The sequence below is a fragment of the Apium graveolens genome, chromosome 3 (genome assembly GCF_009905375.1).
Source record: "Apium graveolens cultivar Ventura chromosome 3, ASM990537v1, whole genome shotgun sequence".
In the NCBI taxonomy this organism is placed as follows: Eukaryota; Viridiplantae; Streptophyta; class Magnoliopsida; order Apiales; family Apiaceae; genus Apium; species Apium graveolens.
Genome location: NC_133649.1, coordinates 20,570,564 through 20,579,205, shown reverse-complemented (window position 1 = coordinate 20,579,205; position 8,642 = coordinate 20,570,564).

Genomic DNA, 8,642 nt, shown 5'->3' with positions numbered 1-8,642 from the left:
TCGCCGGAAACCGGGCACAACAGCGGCGAAGGAGGGAAAGAAGAGATAAGAGGAATCAGAGATAAATCAAACCGAGAGACAAGAAAGGAAACGGGAGAGAACCCAAAGAAAAAGAGAGAGTTGTGACCCTGAAAAACAAAATAGGAAGGAGATGAAAATATACAGTCATGCCACGTGTTTCGAGATTTGATACGTGTCCTTTTCTTTTTATAAGGATTGGACACGTATCCCTGATCTTCTCGGAATTAATTTTTAACTCGATTTCTTTCTAAATTTAACGAGTAAAATACGATTGAAAACTCAACAGAGAAATATAATTAAAATACCCAAGTTATCGGAGTACTTAAATATTGATAAAATATAAACCTCATAATTTTTAAATAAATTCTGAAACACAACTTATTCCTGCATTTAACAATTAATGAACCGAGCTGTACTTAAAATAAATTCTAAAATTCGCGAAAAATGTCTTACCATATTAGAAATATCCCGAAATAAATGAAAACGAAATTTTTGAAATTCTAAAATAATTTCTAAAACGCACTTTATACCCGCTTTTAACAATTAAAAGAATCAACGCGCGGGTGAAATAAATCCCGAAAATTTCCAAAATAATTTTAAAATTCTCGAAATATTCCAAACTTAAATAAATATGAGTTTCATAATTTTTGAAGAATTTTAGAATTAAATCTGGATTTTACCATTAAACATACTCAGAAAATCATTTACAGATAAATAATTAATGAAATATTGATTTCTCAATTTTATAAAATCCTAAAAATAATTATTGTAATTATAAAATCACAAAAACAATTTTAGAAACATTCCCAATATTTATGCAAATAAATTTGCACTAAATCCACTTTTAAAAGTGAAAACAATTCAATACTATCCCATAATTAATCGCGCGGACAACCCGATACACTATAAATCACATATGGATAATAATCAAACAACACATAGCGGTCAAAACCAACACGCATATTTTATTTTATTTGATAATTTCCATAATTGCACAATTAAATAATTCAAAAAGATTACACGAGTCGTTATATTCTTTCCCCCTTAAAAAGATTCTGTCCTCAGAATCTGGTCTAGTTACACAAGTGAGGATATTTGTCAAGCATATCTGACTCTAATTTTTAAGTAGACCCTTCTACTCGAGGGTTCAAACGTACTTACTATAGATATACACTCATTTTCAATGATTTGCCTTTAATGATTAAGAATTTGCATTGATCACTATATGCAGAACAACTTGGACAAGAGCCCCATTGGCTCCTGATCAATTACTTAATTCAAACCCAATACTTATCACTTTAACATTGACAAGTAAAATACATTAGGTGTACACACGGGTGTGACGGTCATATCATTTATGAATAACTTTATCTATGTTTATCAATACCTCAAATGGTTTACTAATTTTAGGACTTAGCTTGTCCCTTCTACTCAAACTTATCCAATCTTTTTCAAGACGACACTTTTACTAACACTACTGGTCCTATTTCTATACTCAAACTTTCTCTCAATATAATTTCATCTTCTTTCTTCGTCTACTTCGAGCTGCTTTAATCAATATTACTATGCTCTTGGTGTGCCGATTTAACTTAGAATTTAACAACTTTCTTTCTCTCACTTTATCTCAATAAAAATGAGTATCTACACTTGCGTTCACACGAATCTTGATAAGGTAGCATTCGAAAGCTGACATCGATGATAACTATTCATTCCTGTTTTTCCTTAAAACTCAACTTCTCAACATATCTTACATTTCTTAAATCACTTCCGTACTTTGACTCTCCATTTTAGGATGATAGGCGGTGTTTATTTTCAACTTGGTTTCCAAATATTTAAACATTTCTTACTCCTTTTTATTAGTTAAAGCTGAAAAGAAATCTCATATATTCACGTATTATCACCTTTAAGTATTTGAACTTCAAATTTCACTCTTTCCAATTCGTTTATTAACTCCTCGGTGGTCTTGATTACATCCAACCCTTCCTGTCGGTATAGGGCATTTGTTATCATACGGCTTTGCTTAGGTAGTTGTTAATGGATTAATTCAGAACCTTTTGTTAACCTTAGTCAAAATTCCATTCTTGAAAACTTAACATATAGTTGCTTTCCTTCTGATCCTTGGAAAAAAATTCTTAGGCATTCCACGCAGACTTTCTTATTCTTTGAGTAACTGAGGATGTTATCAATAAATACAGTTTGCTTATCTAAATACTTCTTATACACCATGATCCTTAATTTCTTTATAGTCACTTGATACACTTGTTATTTCACATAATATCACCAAAGCTTGCAATGTTCTTAACTCATTTTAATTGTAATCTTTGTTATGTTCTCAGGTCGGATCTTAAGTTAATTCTCGAGACATAACACACTTCTTGGATTAGGTTTCATAGGTAATCAATCTTTATAAGGGTCACTTATTCTTATTCATTGTTTTATTAAACTCTTGCTAATCCGTACATAATCTCATAATTTCATTCATTTTCTCTAACAACATCATTGATATACTTTACGGTTCGCTTCTTGTAAAACTACTCTTTGGTCCGCCTTACTCACTAGGCCTCCGATACTATACCTTAATTCTTTGACATGTTCCCCAATCTATTTTGAAATTTCCTTCTTATATCTGGTTATCGTTATTTTTCTTTAAATTTCCATATATCTTGGCATTTCTTCAGTAGATTAAATACTTTATATTGTGAATTTCCTGTGGAATCTCATTTCTTAATCCTTCTACCTATAGCATCTAAGTGCTAGAAGAAAACCTAGTAATATCGTGATCATTCTCCTGGGCATATAAATTTCCTTTTTCTAACCGCTAACATCGCGAGCCATTATCTTCTCTTGACATCTCCTTATCTTTCCCTTAACAACTTCGACTGAAAGGTCATACTATCCATCCTTGCTCCGTTTTGGATTATAAACTCTGACTTCCAATTCCAACTTCTAAAATTCCATAGAAATTCTTCTGGTATAGTTTCTATGTTCTATTTCTCCTTTTTTCTTATCGCTTTCCTCTATCTTTACTCTTCCTCGTGAATACATACTTCAATTTCTTATGGTCCGTATAGATCTTACACCTTTCTCCATACATCTCATGCTTCCCAATCTTTCAAAACAAATATTATTACTATTAATCCCACATTATGAGTAGGATACTTCTGCTCACAAGGTTTCGGTTGTCCGAATGCATATACAATAGCTTTATCTTGCTGCATCAATGTAACACCCCCAGATCCGGGGTCGGGGATCCGGGTCGTCACGAGTTCCACTTCCCTTAACAACACCCAATCTCATTAAACAATCAACTACTCTTTACTGTGACCCCGCAATATACACACACACACCACAAGTTATAGTCTCAGAGATGAATATCCAAAAATAATCACAAGTCGTTTTATTCCACAATTAAGTCAATACACCTTAAAAAGGTTTCTGAATAAATTTACATTTCTTTGCCATTATTACAATTCATAATATACATAAGTCTAGTACATTACTAGTTGAAAACTTAGCCTATTGGTAATTTCTACCTCAGCTACAGCGGCCTGAACGCTTCCGGAAAGCTGCGGAACGTTTCCTATCCGCTTGCGAATTGGGAGCTTGGTCCTGTTCATCTTATCTATCTGATGTTGTGTGATGAAAGAAGAAAGCAAGGGTGAGCAGCAAGCCCACCAAAATAATATGTATAATGATTAATAATATATGAGCCTACTCATAATACTCATGAAAGTCTTGGTCAAAAGAAATGAACCACGTTTGATATCTTAATGCGATGAAGTCGCAAAATATTCAGTATATATACATATATACTTTTCAAAATATTGGAAGTCCTCTTCCATGCATAATATGCACAAAGTCCCAGTGTATAACTGTATAAAAAATATCGTTGCAAGGTGATCTCATATATCTAACCTTGTCTCAACGTTTTTCTGAAAATCTTTGTCATTCATAAGACAATTATTAATTAGATATAAGTTTAAAAGATGAAGTTACAAGATACCCCAATATACTTATATCTTTCCCAAATACTACTTGAACTACCACCGTTCAAGTTATAAATTAGCTTCAAAAGTTCATCACATAGATGAGACTACAAGATAATACTTGAACAGATTCAACCTTTAAAATATCATCAAAATAAAATGAAGTTATGAGATACTTCATTTGATGCGAACATCATTTTGAAAACTTGACCCTGCCAACACTCAACAATCGCCCAACCGTAGCCTTTCTATCGAAGTGCTCTGGGTAGTGTTGCAGAAATATCCAATTGGATGATGAACTCATTACGGGAGTTTGCCGCGCCAGGAAGACCACTTACGATGATCAGTCGTAGTAGTGCAACCCCACCATTTTCTACATGTAGAGGAGAACCTGTCGGATTTACTTGTCAACCGAACACTGAACTCCTAAGGAATGGACCGCCTTAGCGGAACTTCCAGGCCATTTGGGCCAATATAATAAGGCTGGGCCGGCGCTACTCGGCCACTTACGCCACTCCTAGTTCAGATGAAATCCATGACTCTGAAACGTAAAGCTCGTTTCCCCCTTTCCCCAAGTAGAAACTTGTTGATACGGCTCCACCAAGAAGTCGTACCTAGTTGGAAAGGAAAACTCACCGATATTTCCCAGGCGATGCCTGTTAATGGATTAACTTGTTCCAAGAATTTTACTTCCCGAATATTGGGTAAGTAATCAAAAACTCTTTTACCAAGACAGCAACCTTGTTGCGAATATAAAACACACCACCGAGCCGGATCCCCCAGGTTTTGAGCGAGGATTTAAATCCCCTTTTTAAAAGGAAGATCTTAAATATAAAAATAGTTTTGGGATCCGCTCTAACTTTTGAAAATCATTTTAAAGACTCGAAAACACTTTAAAGAGTGTTTGGAGTAAAACTGATTTAATGAAGTAAATCAGTCCCCAGAATATTTAGAAAATGTCTGAATATTATTATTTAAATAATATTCCCATAAAAAAATAATCTTTATAAAATAATTGAAGTAGAAGTATTAAAACTTATACTTGAAATGAATAGCAAATAATCAAAGATATACTTATACGAAAGTAATATCTTTATTTGAATAATCAAAAATAAGTTTGATTATCGACACCTTATTCTTTAATAAAATAAAGAATATATCTCAGCAAATAATCGGAGTCATAGATCATCAAATGAATATTCAAATAATATTCAATAAATGAAATAAGCTGAGTCATAATACCTCGAATGAATATTATAAATAATATTCATTAAATAAAATAAAGGAGTCATACATCCTCAAATGAATGTCCAAGTAATATCCAATAAATAATGTAAAGGAGTCATACGCCTTCGAATAATATTCGAAATAATATTCAATAATAAAATAAAGTTAAAGTTATCGAATAAACCTTATTCGATTAATAGTTTTAAAAACTATATCCATATATATATATATAAATAAATATATATATATATAATATACTCGAGAACATCGACTCCCGGTTTAGAAATATGTTCACCTTTTATCCCCTATACTAAGGGTATACGCAACTACTTGCTTATTTCTAGCATAGGTATTATGCAACTATAAGCATTGAAATCAACAGATAGATAACCAGATTATGAAACAGACATGCATATATACCATATTAGCATGCTCCAATATATCGCAAAATTTGCTAATAACAATCATGCAATATCACAAGATAATGCATATACATATATTTACATCACAACAACAGTATAACGGGTAGAAAACTTGCCTGAGCGACTGGGGGTTACGAATGGCTCGGGACGAGTCTGGTAACCTATAAACAACAAGTAAGTTGAAATTAAACCAAAGTCATTTGTACATCTATACTCTAACCAACTCAGACTCTAACGCTCGTTTTGCGCTCACTGATTTGCTTAAGTCACTCGGGTACCCTCGGCTCCACCATTTTTAATAATTTAACCTTTACGAGTTTTAAAGCGATTCCTTCGCGAGTGTCTTACCAACTGCCTAACATACTTACCATAAATGTTTCATACATTAATTAACCCTTTTTGTTCTTTAACCTATGTTTCAAAGTAAGGCGAGGGAAAAAGTTTCGTTCGCGAAACGCCGTTACTTGAAACGGTCGTTTCTCCTAAACCGTGCATCGGAATCGAACGAACTACATATCAAAACGAAGCTCGTAACATGAGCTATCTAAACATGGCAGTGGTCATAATCTAGCAGGGGGTTCTCGGGTCCTAATGTTATGAACAAAAGCAGTCTAAAGTAAATCGGACATTACGACGGCTATGTTTACGCGATTTCCCAATTTTAAACCAATTCAAAACAACCACAATTCAACCACATATCATTCATACAACCAACATCCATCCATACCATACTACAACAGCCCCAACAATTCAATATTTCCAATTCATACTTATTTCTCAATTATGAACTAAGAGTTTACTTAAGTTCATTAACTAATAACCAAGATTTCCAACTCCAAAAATATCACAAAATCAACCAATCTCTAAACACACAATAATCATGCCTCTCACCAACTAAACTACTCATAACAAGCTCTAAACATGATTACACACCCATTACACTAACCCATCATCTAAACATTAGGAAATCTAAACAACAAAACTTAAAACTAAGACCATGAAGAGTTATACCTTCCTTGAAGCTTTTAATCCATGAAAGGTCCTTGGAATGCCCATGGAAGCCTTAATCTAACCTCCTACAAGCTTGTTCTTTCAAAGAAATCAAGAACACAAAAATTAATTTCAAGAAAGTACTATTCACCATCTTCTTGAATGATTTATAGGAAATGCTAGGAAAGGATTTTGAAGCTAAGATTTCTAGGAAGTATGTAACTTAACTAGGAGAAGCTAGGATAATTACCTTGTAAAATGGCAAGTGGAGGAGCTTGGACTTCCCAATTCTTAAGAAAGAAGCCGAGAGCTTCATGAAGAAATGGAAGGTTTGGTGTTTTGTGATTTGTTTTGCTTGGTTGGTTGCTTTTTGTCTTGTTTTTTGGTTAATTCCCTTTGTAGCCTTGACTTTGTGTGGTTAATATTCCACCACATTTCCTTCCCTCTTATGTCATGCTTGCATCATCCTCATGATGTCATCCTCCCCTCCTTGTCCTCTTCTCATTGGTTGGGTGACATCATCCTCTCTAATCCCTTTGATTAACTTCCTAATTGTTTGCCTAATGACCGCTGATCTGTTATACGGTTCGCTTAACTTTCGTTTTCGTTTATCGTTTAAGGGATCATACCCGGGATCTTATTACTTAGGTTCCCTTAACCTTTCTCAATACATTATATTCCTTTTTATGATCCTCTCTTATAATCCTTTAATTTAAATCCTTTTTATTCTGTTACCTTTTTCTCAATTCTTTCCGTATCTAGTGGATTTCCGGGAAAAATCAAAGTGTTCGGAAATTGGATTCTGACGATCTTTACATACACTTATATACCACATAGAGTACTAATAATATCCCAGAAGATCAATAACAGAACCCCTACGTAGTGTGGCATGAAAAGTTTTCTCATTCAGCAAAAACACTATTCATAAGGGTTTCAAAAATTTCCCAAAAATTGGGGTTATTACAGTCTCCCCTCCTTAAAAGGATTCCGTCCCGGAATCAGATAGAAAACAAATGGGGATACCTTCTTAATATTGCACTTTCTAACTCTCAAGTCAATTTTCCCACATTGTGGTTCTACCATCAAACTCTGCCTAGTTTGATAATCCTTCTCCTAAGCACTTGTTCCTTTTCACTCTATAACCTTTCCTGGTTGCTCCATATAGGTTACGTCGGGTTGCATATCTATGCGCTCATATGCCTCTATTTATCTGGCATCTGAATTACACTTCCTTAACATTGATACGTGAAACACGTTACGACCTGCTACATGTTCTGGGTTAGGGCTAGCTCATATGCTAACTTCCCAAACGTCTTAATATATCCAAGGGTCCAACAAATTGTAGACTTAGCTTTCCTTTCTTTCCGAACCTCATCAATCCTTTCCAAGGGATACCTATAACATTACTAGGTCCCCTATTTCATACTCTTTATCCTTTCGTGTCAAATCAACATACTTATCATGTCCATCTTGGGCTACTACCAGTCGTCCTCTGATTAGATCTATCATATCCTTGGTTCTTTGGACTACTGCGGGTCCGAGCATCTTGCGCTCTACAACTTCATCCTAACATAAGGGAGATCGACATTATCTTCCCTCAAGGATCTCATAAGGCGACATCTCGATAATGACATATGATCTATTGTCGTAAGATAACTCAATCCGCATTAAGTGATCATTCCAATTCCTTTCAAGTCTATTGCACAGACTCTCATTATAGCTTCTAGCATTATAGCTTTTGCTTCTTAATACCCATTCTTTTCCAGTTCGTAATCGCTACTACCTTCCGTTCCTAATATTATACTGGTTATACTTTTGCTCGTTAGCGTTCTATAACCTTTTAATAACCACGTCAACCTTAGTATCACGAATGTGTTCCCATTCCGCATACTACCACCACTTTATTACTCCTTTTTCAGTTGTTTCTATTTTCCAAAATTTGATCAATCAAATAGAAGTAAAGGAATTTGTTGAGAGATCACTATGATCATGAACA